General features: G+C 38.2%; 1 long non-coding RNA gene across 1 annotated transcript in view; it reads right to left on the bottom strand.

Annotated features, from left to right (window-relative positions):
* The window catches only part of LOC134491706 (uncharacterized), a 169749-nt gene that overhangs the window by 90812 nt on the left and 54315 nt on the right, over window positions 1-24622 (bottom strand). Inside the window, exon 2 of the long non-coding RNA XR_010067352.1 lies at window positions 4687-4793. This is a non-coding gene — a long non-coding RNA (uncharacterized LOC134491706). The remainder of the gene's footprint in view (window positions 1-4686; window positions 4794-24622) is intronic.

Raw genomic sequence — 24622 nt, 5'->3', positions numbered from 1 at the left:
AAACAATTTATAGTATTTAGAGTGAAAAACAAACAGACTGGTTTTGTTTTGTTTTTTGGACTTGAAGAGAAAAAAACCAAATAAGATAGAAAAAAATAGATTGCCAGTTGGGTTCAACTAATCTGGCCCAGCATGATGCATAAATGCAGCAACTCCATCCACAGAAAAAGCAAATACTGATTTGAGAAAGAGAAGAAGAAAGGAAGAGGAAGAAACATGATAAGCAGGTGCTTCAATGCCATGCCCTTTCCCATGCTGTTGTGACTTGGTAGAATTTGTTTAATCACGTGTGTCTAAGGTTTTGTGTGTAAGTCATAGCTGAGTAAAAATATATATTGGCTGTTGCATGCCCATATATATTTGTTGTATGCCTATCGCTGCCAATTCAGATCAATACAGTTGTTGTTCTTTTTTTTTTACATACCACATGCATTTTTGAACTTTCCCACCTTCGTTAGTCTTAACACAACATGGTATCAGAAATATAGAAAGAAGTGCTGGAAGAATATTGAGAGACTATGGCTCAGCTGAAGCCATTTTGAAGGAAATGTTTTCTAAATTTTTAAAAATGACAGCTTGGATTTTGCAAGTTGATGAAGAAGTTGCAACAATTTTATGAGGAAACTGATAAAAATATAAAAGTATTATATGAAATGTTTGAAAATAATTATGCACCTAGAAAAAATACCATTTATGAGAACTGTAAGTTTTTTATAGGAAAACAAAAAGAAGGACAAAATATAGGTTGAAAGGTTTAAAACTTTTAGCACAGACTTATGAATTCAAAACATTATATTAACCTTTAATCAAGATCTGTACTGTGTATAGAATAAGATGAGAGAGGGTAAGAATATGAGAAAAATGATTTTAACTTTAGAACAAGCAGCTGATGCATATAGAATCAATAGACTTGCTGTCGTTAGAGGTTCAGGAAAAAGAACAAATTCTCAGTAAAAGTCAGTTTGGTGTAGTAGTTAAGGCACCAGGCTAGTAACCGGAAGACCGTGAGTTCTAGTCCTGCCTTAGGCACAAAGCTAGCTGGGTGACCTTGGGCCAGTCACTCTCTCTCAGCCCTAGGAAGGAGGCAATGGAAAACCACTTCTGAAAAACCTTGCCAAGAAACTGCAGGGACTAATCCAGGCAGTTGCCAGGAGTCAAAAACTGACTCAAAGGCATCAGAAAAAACAAGTGGGAAAACAATAAAGAGAACAAATATGAATTTATCTGGATTTGAGCAATTTTAACTAAACTAATTTGACATTTTCAGTTACCACTTGTTGATGAAATTACTACTAATCTAATGGATAGAACTGAAAGCTAATTATGGATGTTGGCAGATTTGATTATATGAAAATAATTAGGGGCATTTAATCCTTTTTATTTTGCAGCTACAGATTTAAACAATAACTGTTGGGCATTCTTCTACCCCCCAAAAGCTGAATTCATATCAAACTGATTTTGCAGGGCTTTTAATGATATTATTTAGCTATCTCTGATGCAAAATTGAAGGATTTCAAGGTTATGTAATTGGAGGATAAAATTAGACAGTATATTGTTCTGGATATGACCCTTGAGAGTGAGTCATAGCTTAAATTGTAATTTCCACAGAAATCTGTACCATGCTCAACACTTGCCACAAATTCTCAAGGCCCAGCTTTCTCAAGAGCCACACCAACAGACTGGAAAGAAAACAAGTAACAAAAATCCAGGTGTAGATAAAGGAAAAGAAGACAAATCCACTCCCTTCTGTGAAATTAATTAAATTTCTCTTCTGATTTAAAAAAAAAATCTAGAGTTAGTTTGCCTTTTTCTCCTTTCAGGGCTAATCTAACTAAATTAGAAATATAATAACCAGAGCACATATTCTTTTCTTTGATCCACTTATGATTATTTCAAGACCAAAAGTATCTAAAAATTGCATCCTCCCCTCTATTTTAAGATTACTGAAAATATCACACTAGGCTTAAAGCCAGTTATGCTTCTGTCCTGTTATTTATATCCCTATGAATGTACAAGAGAAAGGGAGATAATTTTAAGAAAAATGAACATTGTAGCCAATATAGCTTTTATATTTGCAAATTTGTCAACAGACCTGCCTTCAAAACAGAACAACTGTCTATCAGACACACTAGGCCACTGCTAAATCCAGTGCTTCTAAAAACTATAGACCACTCTATCCCCATTCTGTATCTCTGGCTGGAAAGACAGAGAATCAAAGTATAATAATGTTAGGACAAAAGATGGCTAATCTGTGAGTAGAAAGGTGGATATGTTCTATGCTAATTCAGTAATCACATGCATTTCTTATTTGTTTTATGCCTTCCTCCTAGTTGTACCATTTTCTCCTTATGGAGGCTCCACAAAGCCCAAAACTTCTTTCAGAAGCGTTACAACTACTTAAATCTGAATGACAAATCATTGTTGCATGGAAAGCTGAGACAAAATTCACTTTGTTTGATATTGGCACCGGTTAATCAGATAGTGAAATATGTAATTCATAGAAAACAAGCACCCCTATAGCTTGCAGTTCTTAAATGATGGACAACAGTCTTTCCAATTCAAACTGTCATTTATCCAGCCAATATGACTTTAGAATAAGGTGACTAGGAATTATGGCAGTCTTGTACAAGGGATTTTCTACACCTTTAACTGTTTATCTCCCATATCTTCAGCTGGAGATGAAGCCAATTTGAGAAATCCCTCTCTGGATTTTAACTACTTCCTTTGCTTTGGCTGCAGTGGTGACTTGGTATTCTGTCCAACCTGAATTTACCAAAGCCTCTGGAATGGTAGATTCCTCTGATTCTTTATCCCTCCTGGACTCATAAAAAAAAGAAAAGAAAATACCACAATTTTATTATTTTTCCTGTTTCTTGGAACCGAAGGTGAAAGTAACAGAATTCTTGTCAATTTTACCTCATTTTAAAACACAAAAACAGGTCCATCTTTGCCCTGTTCCATCAAGGAACCTAGGGGAGAAAAAGCCCAACTTTTTATCTTTCCAAAAATGGCAGCAGAGGCCAACAATCAGCGACCAGAGGGGAGGGGATATTCCTACCACAGATGCAGTAGCCAAGTGGAATGGAAGGGCTTGCTCACAATGCATCACACACACTGGACAGCGTGACTTGAGCTGGCACAAGATGGAAAACACTACTCTTGAAGCAGAGACGAGAAACAGAGGTCAGAGATTGCATTAGCTGCAGGATGGGGTGGGCTGAGAATGATGTCATGTGTCCCACCCTTCACAAATGATGAGTGGCTCACATTGGAAAGGCAGAACTGTCCTACAGCTTCTCAAGAAACTATGCTGTAACAGAACTCCCATAAACACTTCTCCCTTCTCTCTAACACACACTGACTTTCTATAGCTTTGCAACATAATTTAAGCAGCCCTTTTCACTGTCAAATACCATGATGCACACATCACTTATGAGCATCCACATACTGTGCAAAACGTCAACCCATCAACAGTCACCACCATGGTGATCTGGGATCAAAGCCACATCAGCCAGGCACATTTTCAAACACTTGCTTCTCCTGAGCTGTATGATGTCATTTCTGTATAATTCTACAGGGCAGGAGAGCAAAAGCTAAACTGTAAAGTATTTTTCATGGTTGTCTTTACATGACATTAGCAAACAAAAGAACATTAAAGCAGAACCAATAGGCTTGGCGTGGCTTTGATGTACGTAAATTTCCTGGCTATTGTCAGTCAGAACACACATTTCTTCCATGGGGATAATGCAAGAGCTGCGACATCCTGGGGCCTATGGAAGCAGAAATGGGCCATGAGAATGAAATCCTAGAATTGCAACACCACTTCTAAGCCAATAAAGATCATGGCAATGAAGAATTAAAAGAAAAAAAGAAAAAATCATCACATCTCCATTTGCCAAAATAATAATTCTCACTGTAATTTCTCTTAATGTTAATTAACACTACATTGACAGGTCTTATTCCCACAACAAAAATAATTATTAGGGTGACATCTGAAACTGAACAGAAACTAGTGCAACCTAATTAAGTGGTTGGGATTTTCTGATGCTAACAGTTAAAGGGAAAGATAGTCCCTCCAGTGAGAGGAGATGGGCAGGGACAAATTTGACAGACCAACAGACAGACAGACAGATCTCACTGGCAATTCCTTAGAGGTATAATGCAATATTTTGTGAAATAGTAACATGATGAAATATGTTTTGCTACGTCAAAGCCTCTTTTAAAATAATGTAAGTTAACAATATACTTCTAGTTAGCTAAATTTACCTTGCTTTTTGTTTTTTGTTTTATTTTTTCAAAGACACAGATTATAATCATCAGATAGGACAAATTCAGAAAGAAAAAATTACTATGGAAATGTTCAGATCACTTCCGGGTCCAAAACTGCTGCAACTACCTCTGTTTCCTTTGCTTTTAATTGCTGCGATATTCTATTCATTTTAATTATTACTGGCTATCCTGAATAGTATGTAACTACAAGAAGGCAATGATACAAATTCAGAAAGCAAAATAGAAAAGAGAGAAACATCCTTGTGGATATCCTGTTGATAAAAAGAAGTATCGTGAGTTCATCAAAACTGCCTAAACCATGTTATTAATGCAAACACACAACTTTAGTAAGAACAAACACAATTAGATGACTCAATCTATAAGGACAAAGGGAGGTTTATACAACCATTTACTTACACTTTTACTTCTGACAGATAAAGTGTTTGTATCCTTGCTCATGATGTTGTAGTTGCTGATCTGGCTGGGATTTTAGGAGCCGAAGTTCCAGCAGGAGCAAATGCCACCTAATGCAAAGAAAATATGCAGATATAGTTTCACGCAACACTTCAAGATACTGTGTTGCTGAACTCCAGCATTCTCCTAACAAATAGCCTTTAGTGGTGCCAAACTACCATTCCCATCATCCTGAGCAACATGAATTTCTAATGGGATGATGAGAGGGACATATCAATCAGTCAAATGAAACAAGGCTGCTGTTTTAACTTGGTATCCAGAACATTCTGGGACAGCACAAGTACTCACCCTCCAAACAAATTAGATGAATGTTTTCATTTGAGATGGTGCATTTACATGAACTCTAGCACAATGCTATACACCATGTGTACTTAAAAGTGCATTCCAATTCTTTTAATCAGTATTAGAAACTTTACATCTGTAAAACACATTCCCTAGGGACTGTAAAACTATTTTAAAATAGAATGCAATCAATATCTAAAAATGCAATACAAGACTAACAAAACACAGTTAAACATGGAGATGCAAATGGTAAAAAAATGCAAAGCAAACATGGAACATAAGTTTAAAAATAAAGATAATTAAAACAGGAGTTAGAACTGCAAATGTGAATGTGGTTTGCTCCCAATAAATGGATACAGGATTGTGGTGTTCTTTACATTTTTGGACATCTATATAAATACTCAGCCTTAAAGCTGAGGACATTCTTTTCCAGCTGATAAATAGGAAGACTTAAGCATAAAACAGATTATTTGTTTATAAATCAAACCATACACTATTAGTTGTACATGGGTGGCACTCATATCATGTACTCTCTCTCTCTCTGACACACACACACAAAGAGGAAAACACACTTGCATTCCTTTGAAGTCTGATGCAACGTATTCACTCAAGAGATGATACCCTGGACCGTTTCAATTATTGTCTCCTCTTGTTATCATTCCAGAAGAGATTAGTGAGGAGTATTAATTTGGCCCTGCTTTTTGGAGTGTGACTCCAAACACACTATTCAAAGACCAAACACATTTCTCACTCTGAAAAAGGCTGTGAAAAAAATCCAGATAATCACCTCTTCTCCCTTCAATAGGGTGAATCCATTCTATTGTCTGCCTGATTTTGACATCAAGGAATTATGTGAGACAGAGTCAAAGGTCCATGTAAAACAATTATCTCAATTATTTAAAAAAATATACAGCAAGCAATTGGTGGGCCAATTATTTGTGTGTCAGTAAATAATTCAATCATAGTTTAAGCTCAGTATTTAAGGTTAGAGGCAGGATGTTGTTTCCAAATGAAAATCTTAAAGCTTAATCTTTCTGCAGCAAGAAGAAAGAAACATTTGATTCAAATAGCTCAACATGCTTGGCCTGAGTCATTCACTGATCAGCATTGGATTGTCAAGTTCTAATACTTGCTTTCTTTAAATCACAGCTGGAAATACTGTTTACAGATGTTTGATTTTTCAAGCACATCAGAAGCAAGCCTAAAAGGTGATAGAAAAGATCACAGCATCCCTGCTGATAAAAACTACCACTGAGAAAATCATGCTCATGTGTAACATATGGTTACAGAGCTATTTAGGAAAGATATGACTCTACTTGACTCTGATAACATTATGAGCTAGCAATAAGGGCTAAAGGCAGATGGTAATCACAGTCTATTAGCAGCAGGTAGCAAAGACTAGCATCAGAATCTTGAGCTGAATTATTTTAAGGAAAAACTTAAGCTTGTAAGTTGGATTTGTTTCTGAAATTTACTGAAGTTACCCAATGTAGAGAGAATGGATATGATCCTGATCAATGTTCTAAAAGATAGACATATTGTTACATTCGTTATTATTTTAATACCAAGTTTGAGCCTGTTTGCTTGGCACACTCTGGTCTTTTTGTAGGAAAACTGAGCTTTTTAAGAAAAATATTTTGGGTGCAGTTTGTGAGTTAGTGATGTGACCTTTCTGAAGATGGTTGGGTTGAGTTTGGGGGAAATTGGGTTTATTTTTGTGGGTTGATTATTGGATTTTTGTTTGTTACTTATTGCATATATATCCTTCTTTTTGTCTGAGCATTCAGAGAGGATCTCCTTTAATGTTATTCCAACAGCAACAACCTGTGAGGTAGGTTGAGCTGAGAGAAAAAATAATGGGTCCAAGTCATCTAGTGAGCTCCACAGCTGAGAAGGGACTTGAGCTAGATCTCTCCAACATTTTAATCACTCATTACACTGACTGTCATATTCAAATGTTTGTAAATCTTCTTTTGGCACAACTTATATACCCTTTTAATTTTTTCATCTGAAAAATAGCAGGAAATTACACTTCTGTTTCTTGGCAATTTGCCAGTGACATTCAAAAGTGTGATTTCTGGGACCTTATGAGAAAGCACAAAAAAAAGTTCAGGAATAGGTTGCTCACATCTTTCTTATATAGACAACAAAAGAGCATTGTTGGCCAAAGGAGAAAAATGTTGGAAGGTGAGTCTATGAATGAGGCCACAGAACGGCTAGTATGTCTTATAACAGCATTTCCTTAGTAGATATGAGACAGAACTTGTAGCTAAGATTACTAAACCTAATCCCAATGCTTTTGTTTGTAGACAGAAAAAGTTTGAGTTCCATCTCTAGTAAAAAACAAATCTGTCACATTGTCAGTAGCCAATATAACTTGACTTGCCTCAAAACTCCCCTGCAGAGTAATCTGGGGCTAAAAGACCTTGCTATATAAATAAGTATAGTCACAGCAGCAGTAACAGTAGCACCAACAATAGTCTTTTTTCCCCCTTCATTTAGTGAAAAGTTTTTGTAATGAATCAAGATTTCTTTTTCAACTTCTGGCTTAGAATTCTGCATGACTTCTGTGAGTACACTTTTGTCATCTCAAATCTAAAAGCCAATGCAGAAAAAGAATATCCCAATTTATTTTCCAGAAGATTCCTACCTGCCCCTTCTATTATGAAGATGATAGCTAAAAATACGATATTCTAGGCAGGTTCTTTAAAGTGTTTGCTCCAGAGAAATTTCCTACTTTACATCCTTGTCACATTCTGATGATAATCAAGGTCAAATTGCTAATCCAAGCACAGGGACTATCAAGACAACATTTCTATGCCAAAGATGCAAAGGGTTTTATTTGATGTTCTGGGAAATAAATATGTATGATATGCATTTAAATTATGTCTCACTACAGTCACGTTGTTGGTTTGTTTTTTTTAAATAATCAGAAAAAATGAAAATGGTCATGAAGGAAGCCAGCTGCTTACATGCTTCCGAAACTAAGCATGAAATTGTTTGTCTATTATGAACAGAGGCCAGACTGAAAGTGGTTTAAGGATTCTTGTATCAGCTTCCTTTAGGGCAAAGTTTATTTGACAACTGAATAATAAAAAAAAATAGATCTCCACTCTCCGTACAAGAGCTGCTTATGGCTTCTCCAGGCAAAAGGCCACCATCTTGTTATCTCGCTGTGAATTTTTATTGTACAGGATATGTAATTCATGTCTGACATGTGTTTATAATCTCTGAGCAGCTTTTTTCACCAGAAGAAAAATCAAAGAGATTGCCACATATAAAATGTTAATTATTATAATTCAAATTACCTTAATTCAGAAAAGTGGGGGCAGGAAGGAAAGGGAAAATGTGATGTATTGCATTAAGGGAATTGTTTTATACTACAATGGGAAGGGAAGGGAAATGTATGTATGTACATGGACAGAGAGAGAGAGAGAATCTGCTGGATAGCTGTGGGTGATCTGGTAGTCAGTTGATATTTTGCTTTCCCGTGTACAAAAATATGAAGGTCACACCTCATGACCAGGCAAGGATCAGAAGCAATTTTATAATTAGAATATATCTAGCAGAAAAACACCATATCAAGTTATTGAAGCTTCACGTGATATTCCTTTAATGGCTTGTGGCTCACAGTGTCTTATCTTCGCACATTCTGAAACTGCTTGTGCAGTTACAGCATACAAAATACCCACCAGGATGTGAGTGTTGCATCAGATAGGGAGAGGAAATCTCTTCAGAAAATGGATTCTGATATCATTAAAACACACACACACACAAGAGAAGGACAATTGTAATCCATTGTTCAGATCTGTTGGGAAATCCTCCTCCTGTTCCCTTGAAATCATTAAGAAAGCAAACCAGTTTGCACAGAAAAATGTCCCCTTTGGATTGTGGCTACTGCTACGAAAGGGGAAAAAAAAAGGAGAAGAAAGCACCATTTTACCTTTTCCACCTCAACCACACACAGACACAAAAATTGCTAGCATAAATTTACCACAGCATTAACATCCCACAGTGAAAGCTAAAGCTTTGTGGGTTACATGGAAGAAGCTGACTAGAAATTATTTAACAATGCTAATTTACAGAAATATGCAATAGAAAATAATCATCAGGCACCTTTTTTTAAACTATGTTTGAAGTTTTTCTATGTTTGAAACCTTGTTGTTTGCATATGATCACTTCTTAGTTTTATGACTCTGGAACAATTTATGGCTTGGATACAATCACCTTTGTGGAAGTTGCTGAGGAATCAGTTCTCCTGAGCTTTTTTTGCATATTTTTGATGTCCTCAGGAATTCTGTCAGGATGCACACTGATGCTGCGAACAAGACAGGTTTTTACATTAAACAAATTATTTTCTGAGAAGCCCTTGATGCTTGGTTATTTGCTTGCAGATGTTTCATTACCCAACTAGGTAACATCATCAGTGCTAGTGAGTGTGGGGTTTGCTCCCTGTTTATATACAGTAGCTTGTCCTGCCAGTGTTGGTGGGGGTGTGGTTTTCTCCTTGGTAGTTCCTTGATTAGGGAATTGTTTTCTGCTTGATTGTTTGTCTGGTGTTCATCCCTGCTTATCTAGGTATAGGCTGCCAGAGAGGATGTGTTCTGGTCTTTTTGTTTCCTTCTTAGCTTTTTAAGTGTCTCCTTTGAATGGTGTGCAAATGTGGTTTATCTCTATGTGTCTATTGATGGCTGATTTGTCTGAATGCCAAGCTTCCAGGAATTCCCTCACATTTTTGGATTTAGCTTGGTCTAGGATGCTCACAGTTTCTCAGTTGAAATATGGCTGAGTCTGTCCTTGTGTTGTGGGATTAAGGTGTTTTCATCATGTCTTCTGACTGCCAATTGGTGTTCATGGATGTGCTCTGCTAGTCTTCTGCCTGTCTGTCCTACAGTGGCTGTTACATTCCTTACGCTGTATGTTGTAGATGACTCCTGTTCTTTCTTCTTGGGCTATTTTCTTATTCTATTTCCTTTTAGCCAACTAAAATTGTGTATGTCAGAACAGAAAGGGAACACAAACTCTATTTGATTTTGCAGCCCGTAATACAGTTTGGCCACTGACTGGCAAATTTACATAAAAGAACCCAATTATATGACAGCTCCCATATAAATTGGGAAGCCCTGACTGTCAGGGCAGCCTTGTTCTGAATAAGACACGGACTCACTTAAAGGGTTTAAGGATTTCCGGGTTTATTGAAGCAGAATGCATGCGGAGAAAAAGACGGGAATGCGGGTGTGGTATCAGGGTTTATACCCCGTTTATACCCCAGTGGCGGACCTTGTTCTCCACCCCCTATTGTCCCCCAAGCCAGGTCCGGATGGGTGATTAGCGTTGGTATGGGTCCGGCGATGGGTGATTCGGGCGATCTCCAACGTTCCCCTTTGTCTCCTTGCCTTCGTCCGGTGCAGGTGCGTCCCCCGGGGTAATGAGTAGGAGTTCCCCCGATCTGTTAATGGTTTCCAGATCCTGTCCGAGGTGCGTTTCTGTTGTCCTGTTGATTTATTTATGGGTTTGGGTGCTTAAGGGATATGATGTGTGTGTTTAAAGGATAATGGTTATCCCTTCCTCTTTCCTGATGTGCATGTTCCCGTTGTGATGCACTTATGCCTTGCAACGGGGAACATGACACTGACTTTGTTTTCTTTCACAATCAGAGATCAGAAGTAACATTCTTTACCCTCCTTTTTGTGCCATTAAACTCAGCAGGATTTACATTCAGACTGCCTATTTGGGCTGAACCAGTTTGTTTGCTGCTTTTCTGGAAAATTTATCACTTAAAGTCTCATTTAGCAAGCTTGACTTATATTTAATTAATCACTTTTTTATAAATATTCAATATTAATTTTATTTTCTGGATATGTGTCTTTTTGTTCCAATAGATGTAACAAGTAGAACTGAAATATTCTATTAGGTTGGAGGTAGACAAGACATCATTAAATTAACCTTAGGCCATGGTTTTGTATCTGAGAGGATCATACAATATTTCAGTTTTTCCAGCCTTGGACCTGGAAGGAAGATGGAGAATTCATTATCAATCCTACCTCCTACCACAGTCCAGCCCCTACAATCCTTTGAGGTCCGTGCTTTCTTGAACTTGAAAGCCCAATGTTGGGTAAGAGCAAAAGAAACCATTCCAGAAGTTGTCAAGGGAGAAAGTCAGGAGAAGCTACGAAACTTCTGATCCTAAACCTCTACTTACTCCCTGATCGAGATGGCCCTATGCTGACATAAAACTCTTAACCAGTAGCACGGTGCAAAGCATTTGAAAAAGGCACTCCATGTCATGTGGGAGCTTGCAAAAGGATCTCTCTTCAAATCCTTATAGCAGACACGTCTTTTGCCAGGCTGGTGCTACTGCTCCTGACCCTCTCCATCCCATGCAAGCACAGCAGCTTCATTCTGTGCCCTTCCCAAAGAAAGTGAAATGGTTACACCTCTGTATCTGCATCCAGAAACTGCTGAGAACAGTTCACAAAAGAAGAAGCCACTTTAATTATTAGAAGAGACATGCTTCACTGGCACTCCCATGTGTTTGGAAGCACTTCATATAAAGGACTTACACATCCTTACTAGCTGCATGTGCAGAATGTGTGAAGCTCAATTAGGTTTTGTTTGTTTGTTTTTAAATAGCTTAGCATGCCATGTGAACCCAGTCCATTAGTTTGTTTACAGTTGAGAGAACTGTGTGAACATAGAAAAGGTATTAATTCAATAATCAGCTCAAATATGTTCTGCATATCTAGCCAGTCTATAAGAGGCACTGGACCGGGAGGTGGAATAGAGGTGGTATAGATTTATCCCCCCCTCCCCAATTGGCTGCAATCAAAGGAATGTTCAGGGAGAAAAGATGGAACAATAAATCTAGCTCCTATCTCCCTCCAGATAGGAGGTGGGTGTCTTACAGTCCAAGAAGCCAGAAATAATAATAAAACTAATAATAATGGGGTATTATTATACTATTATATTAATATAATATATTAATATTATATTTTATATTATAATATTATTATAGAGGAAGCCAGCATCACTACTGAATCATATTCATTCCCAAACCAGGAACCTTCTCCTCTGCCTTCAGGAGAGGAACTGAAATGAAAAATAACTGAGCATCCAGAACAGCAAAAAACAACAGAATAAGTTTGTCTGCATTGAAGCTTGTTACAAAAAAACAGCTAGCACAAGTATTAAATATCATTCATAATATCAAATATAAGGACCAGCTCACTGCAAGAAACAAACCAACTGATGTACAGCCCTGCTGCAGTTATAACTGAAGACCATGGATGCAAAATCAACAAACAAGAAAAAAAGCCAAACCATGCATCATCAAAATGGAAGGTCAGGTTGGAAAATAAAATCAGCATGCTAAGATCAGATGCAAGCAAGCTAGAACAGATGAAAGAAAAAAAGCTGAAGAACAAGAAGACCCAAGAATACCTGATCAAGAAATACCACCTACAGACAAGGAAGATCAAGGAAGCACTGGAAATACTAAAGCAGCAAATAACAGCCATAGTCAAGAAAATCAGCAGGTATGAAGCTCAAAGTACACAATATAGGCAGAATCTCCAATTTCAGTTGAATCAGAAACGTTTCTACCAATCTGCAGTGAACTGGCCAACACCTGACAAAGAAGAAACAATGCAGTTCCGAGTGGAGCTATGGGACAACCCAAAGAAATAAAACAAAAATGCAGCTTGGATAAAGGAGGTGGAGAAGAAAAAAGAAGCTGAAATGAAAGAACTTGTAATAACAGCAGAAATGGTGGAGAAAAGGACAAGGAAGACCAAGAATTGGTCAGCACCAGGTAAAGATGAACTGCATGGTTTTTGGTTGAAATATCCAACTGGACATCTGGCAAAACCTACCTGATAATGAAAGATCCAATAAAAGGGGCAGCACCAGGCAACTACAGGCCAATTACCTGCTTACTGACAACTTTCAAATTGCTAACTGGTGTTGAGGCTGATGCAGTCCAACAGCATCTAGTTAAAAACAAGATCTTTCCATCATAGCTGAAAGGAAGCCACTCAAACAGCAGAGGAACAAAAGATCAGCCCCTAATTGACAAGACAATTTTGGAAAACTGCAAGAGAAGCAAGACCAATTTGAATGAAGCTTGCATTGATTACAAGAAGGCATTCGACTCCCTGCCACGTGACTGGATAATCAAGTGCCTAGAAATAACAGGAGTCAATGGAAACATCAGAAGCTTTCTGCAAAGATCAATGGCACAGTGGAAGACACAGTTGCAGGTCAGTGGTGTTAGGCTGGGAGAGGTTAACATCAAGAGAGGAACCTTTCAAAGAGACTCATTATCACCACTACAGTTTGTCACTGCATTGATTCCTCTGTCAACAATAATGAACAAGTCAGGCCATGGCCAAACATCAAAAACATCTGCCAGGCTATCCCACCTCCTTTACATGGACAATCTGAAGCTGTATGGAGAAACACCATCTGAAATACAACAGCTGCTCAACACCATTTGAATATACAGCCAAGATATTGCAATGGAGTTTGGACTGGGCAAATGTGCCACCCTTACCATCAACAAGGGAAAAACAGTGAAAATTGAAGAAATCAAGATGCCGTATCAAAATAACATCAAGAATCTGGATGAAGATCACTACAAATACATGGACATCCTTCAGGCTGACAACATCAAGCACACTAAAGTCAAGAAGAAGGTGGATGAATACATCACAAGAGTGAAGAAGATCTTAAAGTCCAAACTCAGTGGAGGAAATAACACTAAGGCGATTAATATCTTTGCAATTCCAGTTATTAGATACACAGCTGGAACAGCGGACTCGACTCAAGCTGAACTAGAAGCCGTGGATAGGAAGACCAGAAAAATAATGACAATGAATCATGCCCTTCATCCATGCAGCGACATTGACAGACTCTACTTACCAAGGAGCATAGGTGAGTGTGTAATGTTGCAAGTACACCAGACAGCTGAAGAAGAAAAAAGAATATCTGAAGGACAGTGAAGAAGATGCAGTGAAGATAGTATACCATGAAGGCTTACTGAATACCAAAGAGACCAGACTCGCCTACAAGAAAGATCAAATGAAGAAAAGAGGCATGGCAAGGCAAAGTATTACATGGCCAGTACACAAAAAAACCTAGCAGGCAAAAGCAGATAACAATAAGACCTGGCAATGGCTAAGAGCGGGAAAGTTGAAGAAAGAGACAGAAGGGCTAATTCTGGGTGCACAAGATCAAGCCTTAAGAAGAAATGCATATAAAGCCAGTGTTGGAAGGGTTCAAGGCAACCCCCCCTTCTCTTTCAGACCACCATTTTCAAAACACTGCTTCCCCCAATATTGCCTTCCCCTTGAGCAAGGTAAGAGGTCAAAAGTTACAAAACAGAATGGGTTCAATGCAAAAGGGATGCCAGAGATTAAAACGTAAAAGGAAGCCCGACTGCTTAGACAAAAGATTCCCTTCAGATTCAATCAGAGACCTTGGAACACAAAAGGCCGCTCATTCACAGACTTCAGCAGAGCCCATTCAGGTAGACCTTCTTCCCCAGCCAAACAGATCTCCATAATCCAATCACAAAAGATTCCTTCCAAGGTGAGCATTCCAAGCTAGTAGACAAAGCCACAGCCCGGTAGGGAACCCCAGACAACCAGGAGAAGGAAACACCAACAGCAGGGGGCCTGATCACAGAGCGCCTCCTCTTTGAACTCAGGTAAACTGCACTTTTCTCAGAAGTTCCTAGAGGGTGGGACCACTTTTACTTAACAACAGCCAAGCTCTCCTATATAAAGAGCTTGTGGGGGAAATACAAGTGTGGCCACCTCCAACCAGCAGACTCTGTACATGCTCTTGGAAAATAAAATAATCTCTGTTCAAGCAATTGCCTAAGAACTTTCATTCCCAGCTTGGACAGACCTGGTAAGATTTCCTTCCAACACCAGAATTGAGAAGACAGCAAGAGACAGCAATTGCCACCTCTGCAAAGAAGCTGAAGAAACAGTGGACCATCTAGTTAACTGCTGCAAGAAGGTCATAAAGACTGACTACAAACAACAGCATGACAAGTAGCAATAATGGTACACTGGAATATCTGCAGGAAATACCATTTGCCTGCAAGCAAGAACTGGTGGGACCACAAAATAGACAAAGTAATATAAAATGAAGCAGCCAAAGTGCTCTGGGACTTTAGAATTCAAACAGACAAGCACCTGCCACACAACACCCCAGACTTGTGTTTCTTATCAACACAACAACTGTTGATAAGAAAGACAAAAAAGTCTGGATAGTGGACATTGCAATACCTGGAGACAGCAGAATAGAAGAGAAAGTACTGGAGAAAATCACAAAATACAAGGACCTGCATATAGAACAACTGTGGCAAAAGAAAGCAAAGATAATAGTAATAGGTGCCTTGGGTGCAATTCCAAAACATCTTGAGTACCACTTGAACACCATCAGCATTGACAAAATCAGTATCAGTCAATAGCAAAAGGCAGCTTTACTTGGAACAGCTGACATCCTGTGATACCTTTAACAACATCAAAAAACATCTGCCTATCCAGATCCTTGGGAAGGACTCGATGGGTAGATAAAAATGCCAGATCCAGTCTAAACATCTGGCTGACTATATTATGGCCAACCATAATATAATTTAAATTTATATTCTACCTGACTCTCAGTGACTGGGCAGTTTACAAATAGTTTAAAATGTTTCAAAAGTAACAGTACAAGACTTTCTGAACTCCCAAGTACTGGATCACTTCCAACTTATAAGTTGCACTCTGTTCCAGTACATTTAAATGTTCAAATATTTTGACCCATCGTCATCGTTCAAATATTTTGACACATTGCACTAAACCTGGTTTGCTTATAGTTAATTCAATGAACAGTAATTGGTTGGGTTTATATACACTAAACTACAAACCATGATTTAGAAATGCCAATGGCTAGGTTTACAAAATCCACTGAGTCGAAGCCAAAGATTACCGCTTACTTGGTGAGCCCATCCTTTCAAGCTTTCTCTGGAATTTATTTTTATTGGAATACTGATATGTATTTTAAGTAATAACTTAACTGCATGTACTTCCCTTACATAACTGTTAAGAGGGGAAAAAAGGAAAGCAGTTAAAATGAGTAACATTGATTTTAGCATACAATTTATGCATATTAGGCAGCACTGTACTTTCTCTGCCTAACAGTAGGATTGGCCCTTGACCTCAGCCTAAGGCAAAATCCTTTTATCGCTAGTGTAATGCAAGCTAGATTATTTAGATTTTGTCCTTGAAAATCAAGTTTGCTTACCAAAGTTTCAACCCAAAATTATACACAGTAAAATCTATTAGATTTAAAATCTATTAGAGTTTACTCCTGGCTAAGTATATGATATGGAATTGTGTTATTAGCTTAACAACTGTACAGTTTTTCAGAACACAGAATAATTGAGCTTCCTTCAGTAAAGTGCATAATTTTTTAGAATATTCACAGCTTCCCCAAACAACTTTGTAATTATGTGGAAGTTTTACAGCTAAAACACAAACTATACTAGGGTTCAAAAAACTACTGAACATTAATATTAGTTAAGCAACTATCCTTAAAATCATCTTCCTGAAAAGTCAAGTAAAAGTAAAGTAAAATCTTGAGGTAAGGAAGATGACTGGGACACAAGGTCACAAAATTTGAGCAGAAAATTAACTCATTTTGTGCAGCATTACATAACTTTGTAAAGTAGGTGTCACATTTTACTTCTTAAAAACAGAATTCTGCTTTTAACTTGCTCTGGTTTAATCAAAATTCTTAGATATGGAAGAAAAGTCATTTTGAAAAGCAGTCATCCTTTTACCACATCTCTGCCATGAGCTGGCAATGGGTTACTTTCTCGGAAGCAAATGGAAAAGGAGCCCTCCACTGGCTGTGGCTGGTGCTCTGATCACCAGCCCAGAGGGAGCCATGCCTGCTCTCCCCACCCCACCCCACTTCTCTGGCCTCAGGCGCCCTCCAGCAATCAGCACCACCACCACACACCACCCTAAAGAGGCTGGTCTGGCAAAATATCTGACCACTTAAAGAGGGGCAGAGCCAGCCTGTCCACTTAGCTCTTCTTCCACCCTGGCCCTGGCCAAGCCAGCCATTCTCCCTGAGCCTAAACCCACGCAGGCTAAATCTTAATGGAAGTGAAGTGTGCAGATCAGAATACCCACCTCACAGAAGACCCATATTTGGTCTTCCACAACATTGCCATTCACACAAAAGAAAGACCTACACAACAGAGGGGTTTGGTCTCTCGGGCAGCTAGAAATAAAAAGGCCAGTGGCTGGATGGGAGCGGGCAGTCCTGCAGCCTGCCAGTCAGAGCTGAGGAGGCCACCAACCCTCTTCATCTATGCATCATGGACTATATGCATGGGATTTTGTCTTTTGTTTTCTTGATGGATCACCTCGATCCAGCTTCAGCCTGCTCAGAGCCAGAGTAGAGAGACTGTTTAGATGAGGCCTATTATCTTCCCCATTCAAAACACTAGAATGCTCCAGATTTGCTTCCCCTAAAAGATGTCTCTGGAGGCATATCTTCTTCTATACATGTCAATGGTTACCTTTGCTTTTCATAGAGAAAAGACATACATTCAAAAATACTGTTGCATGGAGGATAAAAAAATACCTGTCTTTCATCTATCTTCCATCTCAGTAATGGGTTGGATTTATGGTAGGTCATCATGTTTGGTTTTGGCTTAGTGTGATGTGTAAACCAGATTGTTTGGTCTGTTCAGCAAATCGTGACTAAAACAACTCATGGCTTAAAATGTGTGAATTTATCCAGTCTGACAAAGCAAACCACAATTAAGCCACCAAGAGCCTTTTTGATTGTGGTGGCACAGAAATATGTTTAACAAATAAATGAATCAATTAATTAATTGAGGGCATTCTGTGCAGATATACAGAGGCACAGAGTATCCAATTGCACCTTAGCCAGTATATTCTGCAAACTAGTGATGTGATTAATTTGGGTTTAGTGTGTTGTGCAATCCCAAGAATCCCAAGAGTCTGGGATTCCACACCACTTACTGAATGGTAACTGAATAAATTATGTTGGAATAAGATACAATAGACTAGATTGATATAATATGCCCATATCAAATCCACAAACAGCATTTTAGCTTGGCATAATGTGTAAATCCACACATACCTACCTTTTTTTCTATTTCAAACACAAGCATCCATGGCCTTCTCTAAAATGCCGTTCCCCCATTACTTATCAAGGTAGAACAGCAATAATCCTGAGAAGAATCTTCAGGAGAAGAAATTATCTCTTACCTAGGCCAGTAAACTTCCTACAGATTGTTGCTTCTCTGCTTCCATTAACAGCAATCGTGGGGAAGATTACTAGGAAAAAAGAAAAGACTCAGTCCCCTGTTTCCCTGTCATCTCACTCAAGCTCTGTATTTGCATGCTGTCATTAGTACTGGCAAGGCAGCCATCTGTTCCTTGTTATCCAGTAGCTTAGCACTGGGAAAAGTGGGTGGACATCCTAGAACTCCATGGACCACAGAGCAGGTGAGGGAATCACCTGGCCTGCAAGTTGCTGATTGCCTACGTGTGCCCCAAAGAAGAATATATCACTCTACTTTCTCTTAGTCCAGTGCTAGTATACGTTCACCGTTCACCAATGTCTAGCAGATTTTCTGGAAGCTAAATAGTGTATTATTAACAAAAACAATTCACTCTAGTGAAAAGAGAAGGGTGCAAACAGTAGGATGCTGTTTCTGGAAATCAATGCTGCATTTGTTTTTTTTAATAAGAATTTTATTAAGTTTGAAACAAAGATTAAAACTACCAAAAAGCAAAAAACTACAAGAAGAAAAGAAAAAAAAAACTAAAAGAGTATAAAGCACAAGAAAAAAGAATTTTGAAGATTACATAAAGAGGTGACTTCCGACTTTCAACAAGAATATACAGCAATTTCCATAATCAATCCCTTACTCTATATTAGACCAAAATCACATTATTTCTATAAATCATTCCATTAGCACATTATAAAAATCACTAAACATAATTGTGCCTTTCCCTTATATTAAAAGAAAAAGAAATATATAAACCTCCAAATCAACTCCCCCCAAAAAACATTTATTTTTTTCCTTCCTACCAGTTTTCTATATATTTCTGTCCACTATAATAGAAATCAAATTATAAAAACATTTAAATTGTTTACTTTTATAATTGATAATACTATAACAATCTTAACCCTATTAAACCTAAAACCAAGCAAATATTATTATATCTTATACAGTAAATCTTAAAAATCAAACAAATCTAAAAGCAATCCAGTAAATCTTAGTCCAAATCATTAAAGAAAAATAAAATCATACAAGACTTAATATCAATCCAAATAAACATTCTTAATTCTCGACTCCACCTCAAAATAAACCAAAACATTTAGATATCTCCATATTACAAGGTATTTTTCATACAGAAATCAAACAGCCCAACTGCCCCCCTTGGAAACTCAGACTCCTCAGTAAAAGAAAAAAACCTCCCACAGAACAGAGCCTCTTCTTTCCCATAACATTGCATCAAAAAAACAACTGCATTTGTGGTTTGTAATTCAGTCTGTTCTTTTAACTCCTTCAACACCAAAATCTGGTCACCTGGCACAACAAGAGCTTCAATTTTGTTGTCAGTAGAAACATCTACTTCTTCATTAGAATCAACTTCTTCCACAACCTCCTCAGCCAGATGAAACATTTTAAAGGTGATATTTTCTGCAATGTCCCAAATATCTTGCAGAATAGCTTTACAGGTATCATGAAAGATCTGTTTAAAGATCTGTTTAAACTCACAGCGCAGCTCACAATGGAACTCTGAGAAAGTCTCCTTGAAATCCTCCATGTTTCAGGCAGTAGATTATGGCACCCCCTAGGATACTTGACTGGCAGACGTAGGAGTTAATGAGTTAATAGAAGATCTCCGAAAGTTGTTGACACAGGAGAAAATATGCTAACAAGCAGGTCTCAGAAAAAGTGAACAGAAAACTTAAGATTTGGAAGAGCAGATTCAATGTGTAGGAAAATGTTAAATCCTTCAAATTCAATACAAAAATAATAGCAGGGAGACAATTATTTATTTTCAATCCTCCTCAATATCCAAATGGGAAAACAATCCAAAGCTTAAAAATATTTTTGAAAATTAATCCCAGAAATAATGACAAGCACCAAGAGAGATTGTTTCTCCTGTAGAAAATCTCTCTTAGGTTACATAATTTAAAAATATATATAAATTGGGTGATTTAGAAATGGGGTGGCTCGACCTAGCATCCCTTAAGGCTACAGTGCGGCTTGGAAATGATGACACCCAAGCCTCCCAACAACTCTTACCCAATCAGTGCAAATGCTGTTCGTGATTCTCGGGCTGCAAGTCGCTGTTCCAGAGGACAGATAATTCCAAGCATTTTGTCTGTGAAAATGCTCCGGGCTTCAGGAAAAAACCTGCCCATGCCCCAGAAAAAAAACCCACTGCTGTCAGTTCCGTCTGCAGAGCTCATGGACACAGCTGTTCAGTCGGCCATGTCTCCACCGGAAGTCTCTCAAAATAAATGCTGCATTTGTGTATTTTTATTATCCATTACTCCTCTTCTGCACTACCAATTTGGTACAATTAGCAAGAAATTTAATTTCATGCTGTTTTACTATGCATTATTGCAATCTAAAGAGGTTGTAAAGAGAAGCATCTTCTCTTTCTGAGCTGTTGATATGAACAACAATGTTACAAAGTGGTTGGTGGGAAAAGACTAAAGATGCTCTTTTAAAAGGCAGGGCTCAGACAGCTTAACTTCTGCAACTCTGGGACAGTTCTCAGATGGTGGTAGTTAGCTAATTGGCTTTTTCATTTATTTATGTTTGCTTACTTAATATGTATTTGTTATATTTAGATCCTGCCTTTCTTGCAGGAAACCCATGCAAAATTATTGGCTTGACTTTGTTGCTCTACAGCAGGGTTTCTCAACCAGGGTTCCATGAGTGGTCACTAGGGTTTCCCTAGAAGATCACAATTTATTTAAAAAAATATTTCAAATTCTGGCAACTTCACATTAAAGAGGTAAGTTTTATTCTTTATTTTTAGTTTAAGAACACTGTTAATGCATATATACAGGCCTACACATGAAACAAATATAATCATTTTGGAACTTCTGGCCTATATTTGATCCTGAATGTGCAGAGGTTCCCCAAGGTCTCAAAAATACTTTAAGGGTTCCTCCAGGGTCAAAAGGTTGAGAAAGGCTACACTACAGTATCACTCAGCTAATGGCCAGATAGGTATCCTCAGCTTATTATCCCAAGAATATGAAAGGAATCAAATGGACCTGGCTAGCCTTATGTAATGGTTTCTTTATGCTTCATTCTTCAGTCTAATAATCTTGACAGATGGGAAAGACAAGACAACAACTAGTGCAGGGATAGGTAACTGTTTCACAGCAACTGGCCATGTTGGCTGGCTGGTGCTTGTACTGTGATCTAGCCCTGCTTTAATAGTTCTACTTGGGGAAAACTGTTTTAAAATGTGGCCATTGGCAGCCTTGTGCTTCCCCTATATCTTGTTTTGCAGTTTGGTTTCTAGCTCAATTTCTGCATTACCTATTCACCTTGACTTTTCAGCTCCTCATCTATTGTGACATCCTTCAAAGATCTCCCTACTATAAGGCTTAGTAAGCAGCTGCTTCAGGCAGTAAGTATTTGAAGGCCATTAAAAAGCAACAATAGTTCATACTTAACAGGGTTGTCTTTGCACAGTTCTAAACCTAAGCCAGGATGGTGCTGTCATTAAGGTGTTGGATTAGGACCAGGGGGCAAAGGTTCCAAGAAAGCTTCCTGGGTGACTTTGGACCAGTCCTTCTCCCTCAGGACAGCCTCCCTCAAAACAGAAAAAACTGGAGGAGAGACAAAAAGCAGTATACAAATCTAACAAAGAAATAAATTGAAGAAAGGCAGTATATAAGCCTAGCAAACCAATAAATTATCTAGCCAAACACATTTCACACAAGTGTCTTATATAAACTAACCTGTGTGGTTAATTTACAGTACAGCATGACATGCTAACCTAACAACAGGAAAACTGAAGAAATGATAGTTAAGGCAACCACTGATTTATATGTTGAGAACACCAGAAGGTCAGTGTCTTTTTGTGGGCAGGAGAATTGCTCATAGGATTTTCTGCCTCAGGTCGCCAAGCAGAGTATTGGTCTTTGATGGCAGGTCATTGACAGGAGAAGAAATGTATGTTTCTCTGCCTCAGGCAATAAAATGTCAGATCAGTTCTTCCTATGAAAATGAGCACAAGGCTGGCAAAGGAAGAGGAACAAGCTCTACCCTTTTTCCACCATGTCTCTCAAAGGATTACAAGGTGTGACCCAAGACTGCATAAAAGCATTTAATGCAACAGAGCACAAATGAGACAAAGTAGGGGTGGTGACAGGACTTGCTTCCCTTCCCTGTGTGCCTTTCCTCAAGTGAAGAGTAAATATCTACTTCTACTTTAAGCACACAGCACAATGAAACACCTGTTGTGTTCATATAACATGTCAGGCCAAAACAAACTACATTACAGCTTAACAGGATGGTCTGGTTCAGATACTATGCTAAGACCTAACTGGTTGATTAGCTTTTGACTTGGTCCCTTTGTCTTTACGTGGTTTATGTTGTGTGCACATACCCTGTAGCGGTGTAGAGTAGTGGATGTAATCCACATGGCATCATGCTCCCTCTACTCTGACTTTTCTATGTGCTTTCACAGCTAGAACCTGATATGGAATTTGGATAATCACAGCTAATGTGGTCAATCTACTAATGTTTACTATTAAAATCAACAAGTACTTAAAAGTCATTCCTTATTTTTTGTTTTTTTAAGTAAAGAGTTGGCTAGGAAGAGTAGAGGGTTCAATTATTTGTCCTCATTACATGTCATTAATTCTTCTAAATGGAAATGCATATACACTTTGTGGGAACATACCCATTAGTGAAAAGCTACTTTATAGCTTCTCATACTAATGTGCTCATCCCTTCCCATGCGCTTATTCTTTGTGCTTTATTCTGGGATGGCTGCTAAATAAGACAGACAATCACTGGAATGTGAAAATGTTAAACCATTTATCCAAATTACTGGCTGTACTGGCAGTTCTGGATCTGCAATCCCAATGCAACTGGAGGGCCCAGATCAGAGAAAGCTCTACTAACTAATATCCAGTTATGAGTGATTGCTCTATATTAAAAACATCCCCTTGTTGCTTCTGTTAAATCATTAGCTTAACTAGTTATAGAGACATTTAAGTTTTATTTTTTAAGTATAATGTCGAACTTCCCTGAGGACATATGTCTCCCTGGGATCTTAAATTTCTCTAGGACAAACGGAGGTGGTTTTTGAGTGTAGTTGCCTATGCCCCATAATGGAGAAAAACATTTTACTGCTATAGCTTGTTTTTCAAGCCATTGCTTCTAGAGAATCTATTCCATACTAAGTGGGAAGCAGTTGACAAATACAATTAATTCCCTCCCATTAAAATGTACAATTTGAAATAAGGAATGATAAAGTGTTTTACAATATTCAGATTTTGATGTCAGATAGCTACTTCCCAGAAAGACACAAATTCCATGAGAAATATTGAGATGGTCCTGTACAGCACGCTAACTGCAAGAGATGTTTCCTCCATCCAGAGCATCAGCTTTCTGGTAGCAATAGAAAGCTCTTCTTTCTGCACATGAGCTGCTGGGCAAGGTGGCAGGCTTCTAAATTATTGTAGCTTGCAGCTGATTAATAAGGTTGTCTTCCAACTTAATTCTGCCAATTAGGAAGAAAAGATGTAGGATACAAGGCAAGAGAAAGCACAGTGAAGCAGAAAAAAGCAATGTGCTGGTTGTTCCTCAAGTCAAAGACAGTATCAGACATCTTTATGCAACTGCCCTTGATATATCCTGCCCTGTTTTGTTGTGCTCAAGAAACCTCTTTGTTGACATGGTTAATGACCTTGAAGTTCCATACATACTCCAAACTGCATGAATGCCTCTTCCTCATGACCACAGCTCAATCATACAGGCAAAGTCTGATTGTTCAGTTATTCACTGTCCTGGGTAGCTGACTGAAAAGAGCCACATGACCGGGCCTGACTCATAGGTCTGAGACATTCAGTGTGCTTATAACCACGTGGGAACTGCTTACTTACAAATGTTTCCAGTGCAGATACTAGAATATCTAAAATAGCTTTCCCCAAACTGGTGCCCTTGAGATACATTGGGACTGTAACTTCAAGATGTCTCCAAATTTGCGAAGTATTTTAGACTGTGTAATGGCATTTTTAAATTAATAATTAAGAAATCAGTACAAAAGATGCATGCCTTCAGATCTAAATTTAAGATCAGGTTTCTCTTTATTGTTTTTAACAATTTGATTTGTAAACTGCCTAGAGATATGCAGTTGTGAGGGTATAGAAATGCTAGAAATAAATAATATCTCTATATGTTGGTTAGATGTCACGTTGATGTGAAGACAAGATGAATATGACACTTTCCAGACAGTGAACACATTGATTGAGAGCCAGTAGTGGGTGACTACCAAACTGAGTAACA

The sequence above is a fragment of the Candoia aspera genome, chromosome 2 (genome assembly GCF_035149785.1).
Source record: "Candoia aspera isolate rCanAsp1 chromosome 2, rCanAsp1.hap2, whole genome shotgun sequence".
Taxonomy (NCBI): Eukaryota; Metazoa; Chordata; class Lepidosauria; order Squamata; family Boidae; genus Candoia; species Candoia aspera.
Note: the sequence above shows the minus strand (reverse complement) of the source record. Positions and strands in the feature narration are given on the sequence as shown.